The following is a 24,346-nucleotide window of genomic DNA, read 5'->3' as shown; positions in this document are numbered from 1 at the left end:
TCATCTAAGGCAGTCCTTAAACTTTTTTAACCATGAGTTACATTCAAATATAAAAAGAGTTGGGGAGCAGCCAATCATGAAAACGTTCCTGTGGGTGCCGAATAAGGACTTTGATTGACTATGTGGTAGTTCCTATGTGGACTGGCAGCCTATAGGAGGCTCTCTTTGGCAGTACACACAGTTTTTAAGCAACCAAAACTTGTCTCCATGCTCGAAATTAAAAAATAGGCACCTGCTTTGAGATCACTTGGAGCAACAGAGGTTGGTGAGCAACATGTTACTCATGAGTCACTAGTAAGGGATCACTAATCTGAATATAGAAAAATTATAGCAAATGTCTGATTATTTGTTATAAGTAACTGGACAATCCCAGGGTTCCCTAAGCACCTTGTTTCCTTTAAAGGCAACTTACTGGCTCCAAGTGAATCAAATGCTTATGCCGTGTCTGATGCACATACATTTGAGTGCCAAATCCACTATGAAAATTATGCACTACAATTTGAGTGCAAGGAACCAGTACAGATCCTCATTTGCAACATACTGTGGGAGTTTGACCACAGAACTGTGCTACCTTCAAGCTTATATATGCTATAAAGAGAATATATTGGTTTTGTAGGGGCAGCGTTGGACTGGGGTTTCCAGGAACTACCAAGGGATGACCTTGTGGGTCCACCACTCAAGCCATGGACGCTCCATCCTGTTATGAACCTCTCCATTGCACCAACCTCTCCAATATTTACCTTCTCGCACATCTCCTCTCTGTCACTGCCTGCATGGCCACGAGGCAGGCAGAGGGTCTAGGGTGGGGGGGCCTTAGTGGAGCGAAGCCCATCGGTCCAGTCTGATACTGTATATAGGTCATGTCCTGCTGAATATCTGTAGGGACAATAGCTATCTTTTGGTGAAAAAACATGACATTTTTGGCCACAGTGTAGAACAGAGTGACCTGAGATTAGTAAAGGAACATGAGTATGAGAAAAGCCAAATTATTAGCCACCCTCACCCACTGGGGGTCAATTATAAAGCTTACATATTGCATATTTATATGCATATGGTTGGTTGACGCACCATAAGCGCATTCATTTTTGCCTACTCTGTGTGTCCTGGGACTCACCAGAAGGGCGAGGAGTGCCCATTTTAGTTATCTGTCACATCCGTCTCACCTCCCGCCCCTTTAAGAATGTGGTATGTTAATTATTCCAGTTGACAGTAGCTTGTTGAACATCATAGCTGGCCGGGAACACTTGCCATTTGGGAGCATGACAGGTAGCCAGCAGTTGCATGTGGTAGTTCGTTAAGACAGCAAGAGGCTAGAGAGCTGAGCCTAAGGAAAGCTCTGGTTTCATCTTCCCCACTCGTCACAAATCTTCATTTTAGTTTGCGGAACAATTAGCAAAACTGCTGAAAAATGTGCAAAACAGTGAAAAAATCCTGAAATGCACTGAAGTCAATAGGCAACAAAATGTTTTATGCATGCAACTTTTTTCTCACTCAAAATATGTTAATGTTCATGGGCATTTTTCCTTGCACCAAATTTTTTTGTCTCAGCGACTTTTACAAACGTATTAAAGTCAATGGCCCTTTTATCTAGGGATACACCAAATCCACTATTTTGGATTCGGCTGAATCCTTTGCGAGAGATTCACCCAAATACCAACCAAATCCAAATTTGCATATGCAAATTAGGGGTGGGAAGGGGAAAACATTTTTTACTTCCTTGTTTTGTGACAAAAAGTCACGTAATTTCCCTCCCTGCCCCCAATTCGCAAATTAGGATTCGGAATCAGTTTCGGCCGGGCAGAAGGATTCGGCAGAATCCGAATCCTGCTGATAAAGGCCAAATCCTGGATTCGGTGCATCCCTACTTTTTCTCAAATTTTTCTCACTCAAAATACATTAAAGTCAATCTGTGTTTTTTTTTCTTTTTCTCTCGTCACATGTTTGCCTCAGTTTCGATGGCCAAAAGTGGAATTGCGCTGTGAATCCATGCCTGGCATAAAAATTTGTTCATCACTATTCCCCTCCAGTTGGCAACTCTCTGTCTCTCTCTCTAACTTCCCCTGAAACTTCTCCAAGCCCTGAGTTAGAGGAGAAAGCAGAGATATATGTTTATGGGCTGAGGGACCTGATGATGCACCCAAGGCATGTGCCTAATCTGCCTACCCCGACTCCGACTCTATTGGGGTTCATTAGTGTGGGGCAGAATGCTGCCATCTTGCAGTTAGCTTCCATGTATCCCCTATGCCAGATAAACCCAAATCCATGAAAAGTTCAGTAATTACAAAAAAGTCCTGCATGCTGCATGTGCCCTGTCTACGGCAGATGGCACAATCTAGACCAGTAGACTGGTGCACTTTTTGAACAACGGGGGAGCACAGGCATAGGAAAGAAAGTTATGGATTATAGGTCCCCCTGACAAATTGTCAATCCCCAGTGATTTGGGGTTCATTTCTCTAATAACAATATTACATTTATGAGAAAAGGTTAAACATGATTGTTTACACATGGGAAATAAAAGGATAATAATGTGCCCTTTAACTTTCCATGTTGCAGTTATAACACATGTTGAACAGAAAGGGAGCTGCCCCGTCTCTATTGCTGTAGATTACATTCCTAGCATATCGACACAAAGTGGGAAATCAGTGCACATGCTGGAAAGTGTATATATTGCTAGTGCGAGAGAGAGAGAGAATAACGGGAATAAGGATTGTGGGCAGCCGTGTGAACAACGTGAGAGCAGAGTTAGACAGAGTCAGCTGTGAATCAGAGAGTCAGTATAAATACTGTGAGACTGTGGCTCTGTGCTTGTACTAACATGCTCTGTCCGTCATACTTGGGATGGTGACTATGCACGGAATGTTCCATATGTTACACAGCCCACTCAGCATGGATCTCTGTCCAACACTCATCTGCTCTCCGCCACTACTTTCTATTCACTATTTTCTTAGCCTTTTCCCTAGTTTATATGGGGAGATTTCTTTCACTTTGTTGCACATTGCAATTCTAACTATATATACTATAGCCATCGATTTAATCTGAAACATATGTCCCCCCTATGCGAAAGAATATTTCATAGCATTCAGAAATTATCATTGGAATGTTTTTGTGCCTTGGCACACAATATGTAAAATATGTCTTGCCTTTAACCAGTGGAGAGGCACAGTCTTAAATGTTATGTCACTGTAACTAGGGATGCACCCAATCCACTTTTTTGGATTCGGCCGAACCCGCGAATCCTTCGTGAAAGATTCTGTCGAATACCGAACCGAATCCGAACCCTAATTTGCATGGAGTGGAAAACATGTTTTACTTCCTTGTTTTCTGACAAAAAGTCAAGCAATTTCCCTCCCCGCCCCTAAATTGCATATGCATATGCAAATTAGGGTTCGGATTCCGTTCGGCTGTGCAGAAGGATTCGACCGAATCCGAATCCTGCTGAAAAAGGCCGAATCCTGGCCGAATCCCGAACCGAATCCTGGATTTGTTGCATCCCTAACTGTAACATCTGTTGTGTTTCATAGGCCATACAGGAGGTGCCCAGTGACAGATAGATATACAGACTGATAAATAGATGCTGTCTGTCTATCTGTATGTCAGCCTGTCTGTCCATCTATCCATCCATCTATATCTGGGGCAGATTCACTAAAGGGTGAAGTGGTCAACGCTAGCGTAAATTCACCAGAAATCCCATCCTCACTAACAGGTGTAGGTGACAATTGGCTAGAGAACAGGATCGTTTATAGCGTTCATTCGCACTCACAAAGTATGAATTTTTTAGTTGATTTTGCCACCTCGGACCAGGCGAACTTCTAAAATGAAGCTACATCCTCCTCAATCTTATGTCAGTTACATCATATCCTCTCTGCTGGAAATGCATTACAGTTGTAAAAGCGCCGGTGACGTGTCCATTTTTTAAGCGGAATTGCCTGCAACTACAACTCACATAGGCTACTGTGCATTAAATGAATACAAATGATGCCAGGAGGTTCTTGCAGCAACAGAACAAAACAAGTTTATTTGTCCAAGACAAATGATACACTGGTTTATACTCACAGGGGCAATAGTAGACAAGATGGTAACATCCACCAGGACAGTCAGAGGAGGCAGCGAAATGTGGCACCATGTAGAAGTAGTTAGGGTAGTTGAAGTTAAACCTCTAAGATGGAATGCCCAGGCATGGTTCAATACAGTGGAATGATCAGGGAGAATAAATCTAAAGCCAGTCTCATTCACAGGGTCCCTGCTCCCCAACTTATCACTAGAGGTTCTGGTCCCTCTGGGACAGAACAGCTTTACTGGTCTATCAATTTATGGGGGCAATTCACTAACCTCCGGAAATTCGCCAGCGACCGCTTTGCTCACATCTCCAAACTACGGCAGGCGAAAATTCGCCAGGACAGCGCTAATTCACTAAAATGCAACGTTGCGTCCAGGGCGCGGAACGATGGTGAGGTTTCACTGGCGTTAATTTCGACAAGCGAAGTTGTGCTAGCATTGGCTAATTTGCATATGGCGGGAAGTTAAATTTCAATGGACATATATGTTGCAGCAAATTTCGCAAATTTTCGCAGGCGTTAGTCACTTCACCCTTAAGTAAATTTGCCCCTATATATCTATCTGTCTGTCTGTCTATCTATTTGATGTCTGATTTGGTTAACCTATTGTGTATACAGTATTTAAACAAACTCAAAGCCATAAAATTGCCTTAAACACACAGATATGAGAGAGGAAGAAACTACACAATGTTATTTAGCATTACAGCATTTCAAAAGCAGAACACGTGAGAATCATTATAAGACAGGGGTAAGGCACTTTGAAATCCAGCAATCAGTTGTTTCTGGATGTGTAGTCACTAAGCAACAACCTAATGTTTTGATAGATAAAGTAGACAGATCAGCTATTGTCCATTAAAATCCTCCTGAATCCGTGGCTTTAATGGATGAAGAAATTAAAGTTCTATTCATTTTTCAGCAAATTGGCTTGTAACTATGCAACACTCTTGCCCAAATCGGTTTTGAAGGTCCTTGAAGCTCAGCTATGTACAAATTCTTCAAACACCATATTACCATATTATTAATCTTCCACATATCAATGCAATAAAAGCCATGCACACTTACGGTATAAAGCCCTTTCAGAATAGGACGAAATTCATCAGAATATATTCAGCAATTTCTAAATATAGCTTGGGAATTCGGGTTCTATAGAACTATACAGCGATACTGATGGAAGAGAAGGAAACACACAAACATAACAGTGAATATCTCTAACTGGGTGTGTAGTTTCTCTCCTCTTCATCTATATGCTAAAGCAAGGAAGGGGTTGTGTTGCTTTTTAACCTTTTATCTATGCAATTCAGTTTGCAGTCATCTTTATCCCCTCTGAAATTGCTCTCTCTGTACATATGTGTAACATGTAACTATTGGTACCCTAAAACCCAGAACTAACTCCGATATTCCGGTCTCGGTCCTTCTTCTGCCTGTAGCAGCCACCTTTGGCTTTGGGTGGAGCCCTCCGCTACTCATAAGTCGTTAGGTCTTATTGCGGGTGAAACATGGAGAGAGTTCTGGGCAAACACAGGGATAGGACAGCGGAGCAGATAACGGAGGTCAATACACAGAGAACACACGATTAGGAAACACCCAGGGACTTGGAAAGGACCTTTAGGTTGGGCAATGTATTACAGACAGAGTGACCTTTAAATATTTGAAATTAACTCCACAGCACGATGACGTCACGTGGCGCTCAGGTATTTTTGGAACTACCCGAAGCGTTGCGCAACCCGAAAGAGCCGTTCATTTGGTGCAACACCTCACGAAGTAGGCTGCCAGATAATTCTTTTATATAACACCTTTTTTGAAAACAGCCTACTTGGCCTATGAGTAAGTGCCCCTATAGGCATGAAACGTGTTAGGTCTTCATGTCCTAATAAATTTTTCTACTTTTTATATTTGCCTCTTTATTTTTGGAGACCCTCACACCCTTTGGATACAGTGTTTTTGGTTTTTGCACCTTGGGACTGAGGTGAACTGTGAGTGTTTTCTCCTTATTATTTCTTCTATTATATATTTTTGTATCTTTACTCATCTAATATTTATTTGTTGACTGGTACCATAGATACTTTTTGTTATGTGGCAGTAGCACAAACCAAAGTATTTTCTACTTGGACCTTTACCTTACTTGGTCGTAGCCTCACTGGTTTCTGCCAGTTTCAAATCCTTGCAACTAGCAGAAGGCCCTTGCTGTACAGGGTTAACCACACTGTTTCACTCCTACAGAACAGACCTCTCAATTTATTGGGTGCTAGTGGTTCTTAAAACAAAATAATAATGGGAGGAACATTTACCCTGGTGGTCTAGGGGACCGGCGGGGGCGCCCGCAGCACTCTCGGCGGGGACGCTCGCCTCGTTGATCCTTCTTCTTTGCTGCCAAAGCTCCTTATGACGCGCATCTCCTGGATTTATGTGCAAACAACGCTGGCGTGATGATGTCATTGTGCAGTGGTGCGAGATTTAAAAGTACATGTTATATAATCTCATTGGTCAGATGGGACAAATCATAATCTATTCAGCAAATGCTTCAGACATTTTCTCCTACATGTTAGCATTGCTACAATCACAGCTGTACTGTTCACAACATCCAAGAGGTAGTACTCAGAGACCAGTGAACTATTCCCGAGTGATAAACAAAGTTCACAGTGGTGCATTACTCCAGGAATTCTGTATTCCAGAGGGTTACCACTTGAGTCCCTATACAGGCAGGTTAGACCACAGATACTAACCTCTACATATTCCTCCCTGAAGCCTCTGGCTGCTCTGCTAACTACACTGACTCTGTCTCTTGCTTCTAGAGCAAGCTATTACAAATCTTTCCTAGCACTTAGTACCTTCAGTAGCTTAGTACTGACACTATTAGTAAAAGTGATGTGGTCCAGACCCCAAATACCAAAAAGAGACTCCATAACCCTTAGCACAGGGCAGTGTAATTTTAAATATAAGTGTATTAAGACAAGAGATACAAGAGACAAAGTTTTGTGGCATCGATGACTTGTTTACTCCCAAATACGATTAACCTAAAGAGGTGATAGAATAGTGCTTGACCAAGACACAGCTAGATGCAGTTTCATGTTTTTATGGGGTTTAAGCATATGTGGAGCAGATACCTCTATGTGGTTTCTTTCTTTATGTCATCATGCCAAAGTATTATCTAATCATGCCAACACCTATTTCCATGCCCCAAGGAAATGGATAGTTTATAATATAGTAGTAAATAAATAGGCTGTACAATTAAACAATTTCTGACCAATAAATACTTTTGTCAGTGTATGAAGTACTGCTGTAGAAGATGAGGGGCAGCGATGCAAGCTGAAGTGGAAAAATGGGTAAAGGACAATGGCAAACCTTGAACAATATGGAGAGGTGCTCCTCCTATATAATAAACTATACATTAGGTTTTTGGACAATATGGCCATCCATGCTGCCTGATGTCGACCAGGGAGGTTTGGATTTTCCAGTTGGATTAAGGACCCCATCTCTGCATTGAATCGGTCCTTGATTTGACTTCCGGCATAGTTGGCAAAGGGTCAAACAATCGGATCGCTCCAATATTGCCCGAATCAAGGTGGGCGCCAAACGAGCACATCTTATAATGTATGTCCAGTATCAACAAGCAGCGTTAAAAACCATTTAATGCAATCAAATGACAACTCTGTAATAGTAATTATATTATACATTCCTCCCACAAATCAAATGTAATGGGAAAATGATCAATGGAGGGTTATTTGTCCTGTTTAACCCCTTACATCTGGACATTGTACAGATACGGTACCTGATTCCTGGAGAATAATATTTCCTCTGAGACTCTTTACTTCCTGCTCTACTAAAAACTTCCCTTAGATCCTGTAATAAACCAATTGTAACAGACAGCAGCACATGAGTGAGAAAAGCTAATGATGCTAAGAAGAGCAAAGGAAAGCAGCTCCCCTCTTAATGTTGAATGTTTAACAAAGTCATTTCAAAATACTGTACCTAATATTTACCTACTCATAAAGGCTTCCATCTGGACAGTTGTGAATTCGACTACCCGTTTAAAAAGTGAGTTTCTGCTTCTTCTTTTTTTTAAACACAATAAAAATCATTTTACTCCCTGTAACACTCTGGCCATTAAAAGAAGACATCTTTGTAATATATATATATGTGTATATAGTACTGGTTGGCTCCAAAGACAAGGTGATGTAATAGCTGAGTTATTATTTTATTATTTTGCATCAGGATATCACAGATTGCCAGTCCGGGCCTGAGTGTATATGGAATATTGCACGAAACCCAGCGCACATCAAAAAATCATTGGGACTTTTCCCATTGACTTATATGCAACCTTTTCCATCCTCGGGGTTTAATAAATTCTGAAAAATTTGTAATTTTTTAAAAGTCCGATTTTATAAAAAAAAATATTTTTTCGTGATTTTTGCATTTGGAGTTTAGTAAATAACACCCTTTATGTATAAAGATCTGAATTACAGAAAGATCCATTATCCAAAAACCCCAGGTCCGGAGCATTCTGGATAACAGGTCTAATACCTGGAATGGAGAACAAGGGGGGTGGTCAAGGGACAGACCGGGTCGATACCAATCAGGAGAAGCAGTTCAAATTCAAGAGACAAGAGAGTAGACAAGATCACAGGCTGGGTTAAACAAACCAATATTGCAGTACACAAAAGGATCCAAGAGAATAGTCAAATAACAGGCAAGGGTCAGGACAGACAGAGAACTAGGAATGGTCAGAGACAGGCAAGAACAGGACTAGACTAGACAACCAGAAATAGCACCTAGGAACTATGAAAATAGACCTTACATTGGGCAATGAGTTGTAGGCAAAGGGCCTTTTAAATATTTGATTTAATATTCGGGCAGGCACGATGATGTCACACATCGGTACCATAAAAAAAGTAACAGCGTCAAGGAAGAAGTGGTGGCTGCTGCAGGGGTCCCCACAGGGACAAGATATCTCCGACACACCACTGGACCACCAGGTACCCTTACAATCAGTGCCTATTTCATTAAAAAAATGGTAATTCACCCAGCAAGCGAAAGCTGATTTTAAGATATAAGAAATACATACTGTTAATGCACGCTTGGATTCAATAAAACACAACCCACAGACAGACTCACAACTAAGATCAGCCTCAAATTTATAAATGACTGTTTACTCAATAAAAGCCATCAAGACGAACAGCTGTTCTTGGCAAAGTATTTCCCTGATGGAGGTATTGGCAGCGACTTTGTATTTTACTCTCCTATTTTCTATGCAATTTCACACTAAATTGTATTGTTAACAAGCTTTCTCTTTATGCGTCCAATAGTAGATTTATTAGCAGAAGTATGTTGTTCAAATGATGATTTATGACAGCATAATGTTCATCAGTGAGTATATTGATTTAGGAGACCGATGCCTGGCTTCTGCAGTATGTTATGATGCACATTAGGGACTAGTTAATGTTACTCTTATGCCCTGCCTTTCCTTATAGGACATATTATTCTGCAAAAATGAAAATAACAACTATATGTCTTTAAGTTGTATTAATATCTTTTTTTGTGTTGTCTTCAACTTTCAGCAATTATTGTAATTTTGCTGCATTCGATTCATTCAGTGTTTCATTAGTTTAAATCTTTATAGCATTTACTTTAGGTGCATTTCAAATGAACCAATCAATAGCTTGCTGTTTACTATAAAGAACGAGAAAGAAAGGTTGTTCAAGAGTCAAACAAGGTCATCTACCATGAGCATACAAGATGTCTGAATGGCACGCAGGGTCACAAAAATGTCTAATAGAAATGGTTTTGTGATTTGATAGAAATGTAACAATGATAATGTTGCAATATATAATAGTTTGGCTGCTGCCATATTTGTTTCTCTAAACTCAAGAAACATAGGGGCAGGTTTAGAGGCTCTTGATGAAATTGACCTCAGTGTAAGCTCCACTGGGACAGGACCAATATGAATGATGGATAATCTCTGTGGTTTATGTCAGAACTATATAACATGTATATGGGAACACCAAGAAATGTGCCTGCAGGTATTGGATCCATCATCTGGAAATGCTCCTAAATATTAGATGCCATTTCCCATAGAGTCCTGTTATCTGTATGAATAACACCAGACCTTGTATTTGATACCAAACCAGAAACCAAGTATTCTACCTAATAATCTGTAATTTTATTAAAGAACCATCTTTTTTTCCTATTATTTGTCAAATAGAAACATCAAGATATAAAAATAGATGATCATTTTTCCTAGTTTATTTGAGTTTATACTGAATGCATTTGAAGGTTGGTTTGCATGAGGCTTTCCTGGCTATAACCAAACTCATTGGGGCAAATTCACTAAGATGCGATGTTGCGCCAGGCGCAACTTCGCCGCACTTCGCCAAGCGTAGTTTCGCCAGCGCTCCGCAAATTCACTAAAATCCGAAGTTGCGCTCCATTTTTATCCGAAGCCTAAGCACCAAAAACAAAATCCAGTACAACAAAATGCACAGCACTGATTGGTGCAAGGAAGCCCTGTGCTTAATGATTGGTGTTAGCAGGCTCAGAAGCATCCACGGTCAGACTGGGACAGTGGGCGGCTGAGGCAAAACTTGGTGGACCCAGGCCCGCTCCCCCATATGGGCTCTCGATGAAGAAGATATATGTACGTGATGTGCTGTGATGCGGTGTTTTGGTGGATGTTCAGAATGAGGGCCCTTGGTGTTGCAGCCCCATTGGTCCCCTATGCTCCAGTCTGATCCTGGAAACATCTTACTTCCCCTGGCCCTCCTTACCTGCATTGCCTGAATCAGGTGCAAGTAAGGGACATCCAGGTGGATACAAGCACGCCCCCCTTACACAGAAGACCCTCGTTTCCTACATACTGTACTTGGAACATATCAGAAAAAAATATCTGGCAATGAAAACAGGAATATAATACCCTGCAAGCATTTCTGTATATACTATGAAAGTGTAGCAAAGAAAATCAGTAGTAACTAGGATAAAAGTAACAAGGTCAGTAGACCTTTTTTGGACCCAGAGGAAAAACAAATATATACAATAAATATTTATGGAGAAAAAAATTATATAAAAATATTTTTCTGCACTCCGCTGCAGTTCAGTTCACAGTTTTTGTAACTTACGCTTTACATGCTGGTCCATCCATGATCCTGCTGATAAACCTTCCACATCAGAAAAAAAAGATCTGAGCCCTAGTATGGAGCTGGAGGTAAAGCACTAGCACACCTGCAAGCAGCAGGGCTTATCCACCATACTGTCATCTATTTAACCTTCCTTCTAAAGCACAAGTTCTCTTTTTAATGAAGGTCTGGTAGCCAACATAGCCACTTGGGCATACTCATTCACTATTTATGCTCTTCTGCTGAGTGCAAGCACAGTAAACATGGTACGACTTGGGAGCGTTGGCAATGCTAAATGGAGAGAAGACCTACTTGAGGCAGATTGTTAAGGAATAAATATGCTCCAGTTATTGTTTCATAATCTACTTAAATGTTCATGGAGAGAACCAGGCATTCAGCCTGCAACATTAGAGAGCAGGATAAATAAACATGTATGCCATCAGCAAAATCGTCATTCCTACCTAAAACTGGCAACCTGCAGACATCCAAGATGTGAAGTGGAATTTGAAATGATGTTAATGCAAAGATGTGATCTTTTACCCTTTGCTATGAATCTACGAAATAAAAAAACTAAAAAAAATCCCTCCTTTCTTTAACAGTCCATGCCTGCTGACTGGCTCGTATTCAGCTCTGGCGCTCTTTTATTATATATTAGGACTGTCAAATAATCACTTCATGGTCTTTTATTAAATTAAAACTGACATTTTATTTCTTCAGCAGCTTATGACTGTGCAATGCGAAAGTAAAGCATGTTAATATCTGGAGGAGCATAAGGCACCCACAGGGACTACATAGATATACAGTACATGAAACTTTTACAGATGAAGTTTATATTGAAAATGGACAATAGATATAGATAGAATAGAATATTCTCCCAAATATTTGTAAAGTAAAGTGGTCATTTATACACAAGAGCTTCCATCTTGCTCTATTTAAATATGCAGTTCACCTTGAACATATATTTTTAGCATGGTGTTAACAGTGATATTCTAAGATGAGTAGTGATCAGCAAAACTTGCCTGTTCCGCTTTAGCAAAAACATTTGCGCAACCTAGGAAAAATTCAATTGGCCTACAAGCCACACTTCCTGCCACTTCCTGGTTAGGGGTGGATCTCTCTTTGGCTTCTGGTTGCTGTATCCCTGTTCCAGGGAGCCTGGGTGCACTAAGGCCCAGTAAAGCTGTTCTGCCCTAGAGGGACCTGTATTTCTAGTCAGGAACCCTGTGCATGAGGCTGAGTCTGAGACAGGTTAGCTCTTTAACAATACTCTCTAGGAGAGTAAGATAGAGAGGTTAATTAGCACAAGCAGCTATCCAACAAGGATTGTAGTAGGGAGTAGCTCTCCCTTAGGCTCTGAGTCTACCTAAAGTGATGGAACCGCAACTGGATAGGAAAACAGTCTTAGATTTAATCTACTTAATCATTCCACTGTATGGAATCTGGACCCCACCAGGGCATTCCATCCTAGAGGTGGACCTTCAAGTACCCTAATTGCTTCCACATGGTGCTACATCTTGCTGTCTCTGCTTAACTGTCCTGGCATATTACCATCTGCAAATACCTTGCCTTGTTCTGTTTTGTTGCTGCAGGAACTTGCGGGAGTCCTTTATTTTACTTTTATGCACAGTAGCCTATGTGAGTTGTAGTTCTTCATACCTTCCACATAGCGAAGGACCTGCCTTGAATGTAAGAGTGAAGTGTAACCCTTGCTCTTCTGTTGGACATTAACTTTTATTGGTCTAATATAGCCCAAAATAGAGTTACAGATTGTAAATTCTTGGATTGTTCAACATGGTTTACCCATCTTGTAGGTCGAAATTTAGTCTAAATCTGTCCTCTTTCACGTTGCCGAAAAATTTGCAAAACTGGAAAAAATGTGTGAATCACATTGAAATCAATGTGCGTCAAAATCATTTTTACGAGCAACAAATTTTTACATAAATTTTTCCTCATTCCAATTGGCGTTTTTCTTGTGCCGACTTTTTTGTGCACATCCATTAAAGCCAATGGGCATTTTTTCTTAAGGCAACTTTTTTGTCTTGGCTACAACTTTCTCTCTGCAACTTTTCTGTTGCGGCAAAATTTTTCTCTGTGGATTTTTGCCGCAGTTTCGCAAAAGAATTTGAAGATTGCGAAATGCAGAAATTCGCCACAAATCTGTGCCTGTCGAAAAAAATATATGTAGGTCTACAGGTTAGCCATGCCAAATTTGTAGACCTACCGTTATTTTGACCTACAAGCCATGAGAAAGGAGCAGAGAATTGTATTTTCATAAATAGTGTTAACAATTGAACTCACTAATCATGATAGGATTTTTATAGGTAGTATTTTTTTTTGTGAATCTTATATCTTACAAAAAAAAGAATTTCGTCCATTGTCTAGACTAGTATTAATATGGTCAACTGAGAAATAAGCAGTTATAAATGAGTTATCTATATTATAGTTATGAAAGGTTTTTGTGCCTACAAAATCAATGAATCACTTCAGTACACTTCTCTTGAAACTAGGTCTGTATTACTAAGTGTAGGTAATAAATCTTCATCTTGAGCAGTCTTTGTCTAATTACTCATCCTCACAGTAAATCAAGACATTTAAAACATTCTTTCCTTTGTATCATGCCTGTTTGGAGCTGACCTTCTTCCTTGTGAAGTTCAAAGGCAGCCAGTGAAGAGACCCTACAAGTAAAGAAACTGGCCTATAATCAGTGATTACTAATACATTTAGGGGCAGATTTACTAAGCTTGATTGAATAATTTGAATGAAAAAATATTTGTATTTTGAAGTAATTTTTTGGGTACAATGACCATGGAATTGGTCAAATTCTATTGAATCGAATGATTCGAACGATTCGAAGTAAAAATCATTCGAACATTCGATAATCTGTCTCTTTAAAAAAAAACTTTGACTTCATACTTCACCACTTTAAACCTACTAAAGTCCAATGTTAGCCTATGGGGACCTTCCCCAGCAGTTTTTTTGGGTCGAATAAAAATCCTTTGATCGATCGCGCTAAAATCCTTTGAATATGATATTCGAAGGATTTTACTTCGAGGGTCGAATTTGAGGGTTTTTTAACCCTCGAAATTCGACCCTTGATAAATCTGCCCCTTAAAGGAAAACTATACCCCCCAAACAATGTAGATCTCTATTAAAAGATACTGAGTAAAACAGCTCATGTGTAAAACCCTGCTTCATGTAAATGAACCATTATCATAATAATATACTTTTCTATTAGTATGTGCCATTGGGTAATCATAAATAGAAAATTGCCATTTTAAAAAATAAGGGCCGCCCCCTGAGATCGTAAGATTCACTGTGCACACATACAAACCACATGTAAGGTCACATGAGCCAATTAACAGACAGAGTTCTGCCTTTTGCTTCCTCACTTCTTCCTGTTACAGTTAGTGTTGTAGTATTTCTGGTCAGGTGATCTCTGAGTCAGCACAGATAGAGTCACGAAATGGTGGTTCAAGGCAAGAGATGTAAAAGGGCAATATTTATGTAAATATATATTCCAGTTTGGTAAGATTCTTTAATATTTCATTCAATTTGATATAAACTGTTGCTTCAGTATTCATTTTGGGGGTATAGTTTTCCTTTAATGAAACAAAATCTTTCAATTGTTCAGTTGAAATAATGGTTCATACAAGACCTTCTCTGTATTATTCTAGGTAATAAGTTCTCAAAGCTCAAACCAGTATTCTCTTTAATCGGATCCTATGATGATGTAAAAAAAAAAGTTTGCATTTGGGCCAGAAAATCACTTGAAAAGTTTAGTACAATAGTTTTGGCATAAAATAATTTGCGTATATTTTGAAAAACAAAAACTTGCAGCCAATTGTAGGCGTACAACATGTATGTTGTAAGTCATATTGCTTTGTCTTTCTAGTGTAGTTCAATAAAGATATTCAGGTCTTTGCATGATCATGATACATATTCAGCTATTGTCTTTGTTATATAAAATAAGATTTACATTATAGAATATTATGCAAATCATTTACAGAGATGCAATAATCTGGTCTTCATCAGTGCAGAGCAATGGATGTAGTTATGCACTGACAGTCAACCTTCTCTATGGACCCCTGGGGCTTGTTATTAAAATGAAATACTTGCAGAAATGATAAGATATGGTTAAAGTGTCTCATAATTAGCACTTTATCAGTATTCTATTAGTGAGGGGGAAACTGCATGATTTTATTCAACATAAGGTTTTCTCTCTCCTATATTATTTTCATGTACAGGGAGAAAGTTTTAGGATGAACCAGTATTGGACTGACCCAATACTATGGCCATTCCATATTTCTTAATGTCGATAAAGAGAAGAAATTGACAAAAGGATACATAATAAATAGTGTAGGGGCGAATCTGACTCATTTTGCCTTGCCAAAAATTTGTGAAATGGCGAAGATTTGACAAAATGCATTGAATAGTGATGGGCGAATTAGTGGCGTTTCGTCGGAAAATTCGCAAAATTCGTGAAACGGCAAAAAATTTGTGCAACTGCGCCGGCGTCCGTTTTTTTTTCCCGAAATTTTCACGGGCGTTTCGCAAATTTTTTTTCCGGCAGCGCCCATCACTAGCATTGAAGTCTATGCGGTGAAAAATGTTGCTTATCACTAATGATAGTATATTAAAATAATAATGAAAGTGAGTGAACAGAGAAATAGGGTGGGCCACAGAAAATTTGTGAATTAATTCGCTGACGGCGAAATGGGCAAATGTGCTGCGAATTTGCGCCTGGCGAATACATTCGCCCATCACTAGTTCTAATCTTTCTTTTGGTTATTACATTATGGATATAAAAGACATACCAAACATTTAGTGGATGAGAGGGGTTACATGGCACCATGTTCTTTACAAACATATTTATATAAAGTCAAACACCAAAAAAAAAATCAGTTTTCCTTTTAAACAGGGTGTTCTTGCCAGACCGGTTTCATAAAAATCATTTAAAAGAGAAACCATTTGCATTGAGCAGTGATGTGTTGGTGTGCAATATTAAATACATCTTTTCTTTCCTGCAAAGCTGCAAGGTTTGACAATGAATAAAAAGGTCTAGGGAAATAGGTCAAATAATGAAATCAACACATTTCTGCAAGCCGTCAGTGCAATTATAAAGATAACAAAAGATCACCTTCAGGCTTTAATCTAGCTCTCCATTTTATTAACAACTGTGGAATAATATGAAAGATGTGCAGACACACTAGCAGTTAATATGCTGGAGTATGCCTTTGGGCTTGTGCGTGAGGAGTTCATATGTATCTTAGAATTAGCCAGCAGTGTCACAGCCTTATGATTTGCCCACAGTGAAAGGAAAAAGATCAAGAGATCTTATTATTTCAGGTGAAACTCATTTACTCGCTAATTAAGTGCAGACATAAATTGACATTGGCATATTGATGTTATAATAAATGTGACCTTAGTAAAGTTGAGTTAAACTTGCACTTTGTGGAATGTTTCGCAACGATTTCATATTGGAACTGTAGGTGTTCATGTGATCGAAACTGAGACTAAAGATGCTTGTACCTCTGTGTATCTGTTCGCATATGTATGTGAAACCATGTATGTGCATCTATATGCACATGAGCTAACTATAAATAAATGCAGGATGGTATGGGTTTATGTATTTAACCACTATAAGTGCATACCCACCTTAACATTTATGCATTCCGTTGAATGCATAATGCAAAACAGCATGTAAATTATATATGAACATGGTGAGTTAATTAGTATTAGCATTTATTTCCACTACAGGTATAGGACCTGTAGTGGAATGCTCAGGAACTAGGGTTTTCCTGATAACAGATCTTTGTGTAATTTGGATCTTCATGCCTTACGTCTACTAGAAAATCATGTAAACATGTATAAACCCAATAGGCTGGTTTTACTTCCAATAAGGATTAATTATATCTTAGTTGGGATCAAGTAAAGCTCCTGTATTATTATTACAGAGAAAAAGGAAATCATTTTTAAAAATTTGAATTATTTGATTATAATGGAGTCTATAAAATATAGCATTCCGTAATTTGGAGCTGTCTGGATTACAGGTTTCCGGTTAATGAATTCCATACCTGTATACAGTATACGTCCAAACAATTTGGCCCACAATATTCTCAGTCTGCTGACCAATTGAAACTATTGTTTCAATCCAGCTAGTAAGACCACCATCATATAAGATAAATAAGTCTATACTTATAGTTCCATTTGTACATGTATGTATGTATAACTATTTTTAAAGCGCTGTTAAGGAGTTGCAGTGCAGCACAACGCATAAAAGTACAATATAGATAAAAGTACAATACAGGTATGGAACCTGTTATCCAGAATGCTCGGGACCTGGGGCTTTCCGGATAATAAATCTTTTCGTACTAGAAAATAGGGATGCACCGAATCCACTATTTTGGATTCAGCCAAACCCCCGAATACTTCACGAAGGATTCAGCCAAATACCGAACCGAATCCGATTCCTAATTTGTATATGAAAATTAGGGGTGGGAAGGGAAAAACATTTTTACTTCCTTGTTTTGTGACAAAAAGTCAAGCGATTCCCTTCTCCGCCCCTAATTTGCATATGCAAATTAAGATTTGGATTCGGTTCGGCAGGACAGAAGGATTCGGGCGAATCCGAATCCTGCTGAAAAAGGCAGAATCCTGGCCGAATCCCGAACCGAATCCTGGATTCGGTGCATCCATACTAGAAAATCATGAAAGCATTAAATAAGCCCAATAGACTGGTTCTGTTATTAATACAGATTAATTATATCTTAGTTTGGATGAAGTACAAGGTACTGTTTTATTATTAAAGAGAAAAAGGAAAACAGATTTAAAAATTTAGATTATTTGGATAAAATGGAGTCTATGGGAGATGGCCTTTCCGTAATTTGGAACTTTCTGGTTAATGGGTTTCTGGATAATTGATCCCATACCTGTATATAAACGTACACACAGGGAGGACAAATCAGAAATAAATACAATAAATACAATAACTATACACAGTAAAACAGAGCACATTTAAGCGTTGTGCTATGTGATAAGAGACACAATGGAAAGGAGGTCCCTGTCCATGTAGAGCTTACAGTCTGAGTCTACACTTAACTTTCGGAATTTCACAATTTTTTTGTGAATTTTTCACCGTTTCGTGAAATGGGAGAAATTCGCCCATCACTACTATGGAATAACTTGATCCAAAACAAATCACCTAGAAAACTGAAGAGAGATACATTTTATAGACACTAGATGGACAACCTGTAAAAATTGGAGTAAAGGTTACCCAGAAGAAGAAATATAGCAGCACTCTGAAGTTGATTCAAAAATCTTTAGTGAATTTAAATAACTTTCTGATTTGTTCACCAAAAAGGACTGATATGAATATGGACTAACCTTTGGACTGATAATCATGATGGGTTAATGAATAAATATTTCATGTTATAAGTTAATGATGTCACTGAAAAGGGGAAGAGTTTGTAGCTACACTCCTACAGCACTCTTTATATTTCTCTGCTGGGAGTATTCACATTAGACTTGATAAAGGGTCCAGAAGAGCCCGAAACGTTGCCCTTGTTTTGTATGTATAAATAAATCACTAAAGATTTTTGCATCACTTCAGAGTGCCACTAGATTTCTTCTTCTGGGTCAAGACAGTCTGACCGGTTTTCCAAATAAGGAAAACCAGGCGGGATCTCCCTAATCGCCGATCACCACATCATTACTCCACCCATGTGAGATCATGGCCCCACCCCGCCCAGATCATGAGCCGCACAAAGATGGCAACCCTACCTAGAGCTGGCAGAAATATTGCTACTTTTGCCTACAAAATCCCTCACTGTGCCACAATATATTAAACTCATTATTATCGCAAATGACAGCAAACTGGGAACATGGTCTTTTTTTAAAGATACCTATTAGACTTTGAATTCATTTTGAGCAATTTACTTTAAAATATTCTCATCTATTACTATTACTTGCAAATCCTGGTGCAATTTGTGTGAGGAACATCAATGTCTGGTGTCTGCTTAGCTCAGCAGTGAATAGCAATGCAAAGTGATTCTGTTCCTGCAGAAATTGTATCAGCATAACTTTGTTGCTAGAGGTGTAATCATGGGATAAATCACATCAAACAGCACTTCTGAAATAACAGATTTTAAAAATAAATACAATCATCAAAGTTCACACCATATTGACTAGCTTTATTCAATTTTTTTCCATAATTTTCATTAATATTTTAAAGTCAGATGTTCATGAGAAGATTTTATTATCTATAAGCTTGAAGAAACCAAAACTTGCTTTTTATCTGATCCTACTTGAACCATTCATGTGATGGCTGTGATCAGTCAACCTCATCAGGTTCAGAGAAACAGAGCAAATAAACTCACTATAGTCTGACCAGGGTAAACATACAAACATTATTCATTTTAAACATTTCATATCTCAAGTTTTTAAGCAAGTGTCATGTAACCCAAGGAAATAGTCAGCGGAGAACAGGGTTGTTTTAGCAAGGTTTAAACCTTCTAATAAAAACAATCACAGATAATTCTAAAAAAAAAAGAAGAATATTGAATAGGTGGATTCTCTTCTCAGTCTCTATAACATATAGGGGCAAATTTACTAAAGGGTGAAGTGGCCGTTGCTATCGAAAATTCGTCTGGAAATACCATCCGCAGGGACATCACCAAATTACTAATGGTTTAATTCTTACTAATTAAGAATAATTACTAATAGGACAATTTGCTAGTGAATGAGACTGCCGCAAGTGCAGTTTTGTGCTTTTTTGCCAGGCGCATTTTGCTCAGGCAAACGATTGTTACTCCGCAAATTAACTAAAGTGCAACTTTTACAGAGTTTCGCTAGACAAAAACGAACGTTAGCAAAAGTTCACTGTGAAATGTTTGTGCTGACAAATTAACTGTGCCGAAACTTCACCAGCTTTCAGCTGCCGGGACGCAACTTCACATTTTAGTGAATAAGCATATACATAGTAACATAGTAACATAGTAACATAGTAAGTAAGGTTGAAAAAAGACACATGTCCATCGAGTTCAACCTTTTTTTTGTTTTTTTGTTTATTAACTACCTATCTGCCAGTTGATCCAGAGGAAGGCAAAAAACCCATCTGAAGCCTCTCCAATTTGCCTGAGAGGGGGAAAAATTCCTTCCTGACTCCAAAATGGCAATCGGACTAGTCCCTGGATCAACTTGGACTATGAGCTATTTCCCATAACCCTGTATTCCCTCACTTGCTAAAAAGCCATCCAACCCCTTCTTATACCTATCTAATGTATCAGCCTGTACCACTGATTCAGGGAGACAATTCCACATCTTCACAGCTCTCACTGTAACAAACCCCTTCCGAATATTTAGGCGGAACCTCTTTTCTTCTAATCGGAATGGGTGACCTCGTGTCAGCTGGAAAGACCTACTGGTAAATAAAGCATTAGAGAGATTGTTATATGATCCCCTTATATATTTATACATAGTCATCATATCACCCCTTAAGCGCCTCTTCTCCAGCGTGAACATCCCCAATTTGGCCAGTCTTTCCTCATAGCTAAGATTTTCAATACCTTTTACCAGCTTAGTTGCCCTTCTCTGTACCCTCTCTAATACAATAATGTCCTGTTTGAGTGCTGGAGACCAAAACTGTACGGCATATTCTAGATGGGGCCTTACAAGTGCTCTATACAGTGGAAGAATGACCCCCTCCTCCCGTGACTCTATGCCCCTTTTAATACAGCTCAAGACCTTATTTGCCCTTGATGCTGCTGACTGGCATTGCTTGCTACAGCCAAGTTTATCATCTACAAGGACTCCAAGGTCCTTTTCCATAATGGATTTGCCTAGTGCAGTCCCATTAAGGGTATAAGTGGCTTGGATATTTTTACATCCCAGGTGCAGGACTTTACATTTATCAACATTGAATCTCATTTGCCACTTAGCTGCCCAGATTGCCAGTTTGTCAAGATCCTGTTGCAAGGATGCCACATCCTGGATGGAATTAATTGGGCTGGATAATTTTGTGTCATCTGCAAACACTGATACATTACTTACAACACCCTCCCCTAAGTCATTAATGAACAAGTTAAATAAAAGTGGACCCAATACTGAGCCCTGGGGGACCCCACTAAGAACCTTACTCCAAGTAGAGAATGTCCCATTAACAACCACCCTCTGTACCCGATCCTGTAGCCAGTTTCCTATCCATGTGCAAACGACTTCATTAAGCCCAACAGACCTTAGTTTAGAAAGCAGTCGTTTGTGGGGCACAGTATCAAACGCTTTGGCAAAATCCAAATAGATCACATCTACTGCCCCCCCACTATCCAGAATCTTACTTACCACATCATAAAATGCAATCAAATTCGTCTGACATGACCTATCCTTCATAAAGCCATGCTGATTGTTGCTCATAATGCCATTCATTAGGACAAAATTTTGAATGTGATCCCTTAACAAGCCTTCAAATAATTTGCCCACCACAGATGTCAAGTTTACTGGCCTATAATTGCCAGGCTGAGATCGTAATCCCTTTTTAAATATTGGAATAACATCAGCTTTTCTCCAATCCATAGGCACCATACCAGATGACAGTGAATCTGAGAAAATCAGAAATAAGGGCTGGTCTAAAACTGAACTAAGCTCTCTTAGAACCCGGGGGTGTATGCCATCAGGCCCTGGAGCCTTGTTTACATTAATTTGTATTAAAGCTTTTTGAATCATATCCTGAGTCAGCCACTGACTAGATTGAGCTGAACCATTCGTGCAGTTATTAAGCGAGCCTGTGAACCCAGACTCCTCTATTGTATACACTGAAGAAAAGAACTGATTTAACACATTTGCCTTATCTGTATCTGTTACAACCATACTGGTACCATTATTTAATGGAGCAACACTCTCAACCTGCATCTTTTTACTATTAATATATTTAAAAAACTTTTTAGGGTTAGTTTTCACCTCCACCGCAATTAACTCTTCATTTCTTTTCTTAGCCTTCCGGATTGCTGATTTACAACATTTATTACAGTGTTTATATTCATTAAATGCAGCTTCTGTCCCTACAGATTTGTAGTTTTTAAATGCCTTTCTCTTCTTTCCCATTAACATCTTTACCTCTGTATTAAGCCACACAGGATGATTCTTAGAGCTTCTACGTTTAGTCCTTAAGAGATATGCTCTGCAAATTTATGTGTGACAAAGTGGGTCGAAGTGTGGCGGGTGAATTTAGTGAATTTGCTCATATCTAATTAATTATCATAAATAGGCAAATTTGTCAAAGCAGGAAATGATGTGATTAACATGCCAAATAGTTCAAACTGTTCAGGAAAGTAGTAATATCTCTGATAAAAGTTCAACTGCTGGTATTCTCTTAGGAGTTTGAGAATTTGAAGAAAACAGATTCTGCCATTAAACTACTTTATAATGAAATGTTTATGGGGCCCATTAAATTAGTTCGAGTGAAGGAATAGAATAAAAAAAAAAACTTTGAATTTCAAATGATTTTTTGGGCTACTTCGACCTTCGACTATGACTTCGACTTTGAATCGAACTAAAAATCTTTCGACTATTCGACCATTCGATAGTCGAAGTACTGTTTCTTTAAAAAATACTTTGACCCCCTACTTCGGCAAGTAAAACCTACCGAGGCCAATGTTAGCCTATGGGGAAGGTCCCCATAGGCTTCCTAACAATTTTCTGATTGAATGAAAATCCTTTGATCGATAGATTAAAATCCTTTGAATCGTTTGATCGAATGATTTTTCCTTCGATCGTAGGAAATGCGCTATATCCTTTGACTTCGATATTCGAAATCGGAGGATTTCAATTCGGCAGTCGAATATCGAGGGTTAATTAACCCTTGATATTCGACCATAAGTAAATTTGCCCCTACATGTAAAGTTAAATTTAAAAGTAAGGAACTGAATCAAGCAAATGAATCAAGACATTCATTACACTATGTTTGCCATGTGACGCTCCTTAGATTCCTTTTCATGAGAGAAACTTGGGCAGCATTAGGAATGCAAGGAATTGAACATCACTGGGAATTATTTTGCACTGTCACTTGGGTGTAGTGCAGTCATTCATTTCTGACATATTTCAGAAGTAGGGTAGGGATGGAATTGCTAGTTCATTGTTGGCTTACAATGATTTAAAGGGCCAGTAACATTTACATTTTATTTGGAATCAGATTTAAGAATGAATTAGTTGGTAAGTAACAATAATATAGTTATATGATTATAGTATGCTGTAAAAAATATATATGTGTGTATATACTGTATGAGTAGTGATGGGCGAATTTATTCGCCGAAAAAATTCGCCGACGTCAAAATTTTTTTTTCGAAAAAACGGGTGCCGGCGTCAAAAACGAGACGCCTGCGGCGTTTCGCGAATTTTTCCCCATTTCGCGAATTTTTCGGCGAAGCGAAACGGCGCAAATTCGCCCATCACTATGTATGAGACATATAACATATACAGCACATATATTTTTTATTAACAGATTTTGCATTTTGCAGAGGGAACTCTGTGCTAAAATCCTTGGATAATAGCATTGCTGTCAAGGTTCTAGAATATAATGAAACCAGTGGTCTCAACATATTAATTGCTCCCTTTTAAAAAAGCAATAATACTTTGGAGCAGCTGACCTCCATAGATTCATAGGGCAATGGCACAGATGTTAATTTTTGCTTGGTGCATTTCTTACAAGGCCAACCATGGAGGGCCTATTCAACCTCCATTGTCTACAATGAGAACCTCCTGTCTCACCAAATCCTGTTAGGCTGCTCTAGCAGGGGAATAAAAGGGCATTGTAGGGCATTACTTAGATAATTAAATAAGCTAACAAAATCTAACAAAGCATCAGCTACTGATGTGACCAAAATTGTTTAACACACAAAAAGGGACTCATTGTTGTACATACCTATGCCCCATTCTTTACACAAATGTAAAAAAAACTTTGTAGATATGTAGAAACTTTTTAGCCACAAGTTTATGCAGTGACATAACTATGGGACCAAGGACCTGGGTGTAAAAACTCCTTGTAGGGGCAGACACCTTTAAGAACAACAGTCCAAATTTTGAAAACAAATCTGATTGCTGTCTCTGAATTTTGCAAGTTGGTGAACTTACTCAACTTGAGTATTTAATATTTGTTTTTATGATTGCTCTCAAGATTAGTTAGGAGTGCACTATGGG

This window comes from Xenopus laevis, chromosome 5S (assembly GCF_017654675.1).
Source record: "Xenopus laevis strain J_2021 chromosome 5S, Xenopus_laevis_v10.1, whole genome shotgun sequence".
Taxonomy (NCBI): Eukaryota; Metazoa; Chordata; class Amphibia; order Anura; family Pipidae; genus Xenopus; species Xenopus laevis.
The sequence above is the reverse complement of the archived record's forward strand: the minus strand, read 5'-3'. Positions refer to the sequence as shown.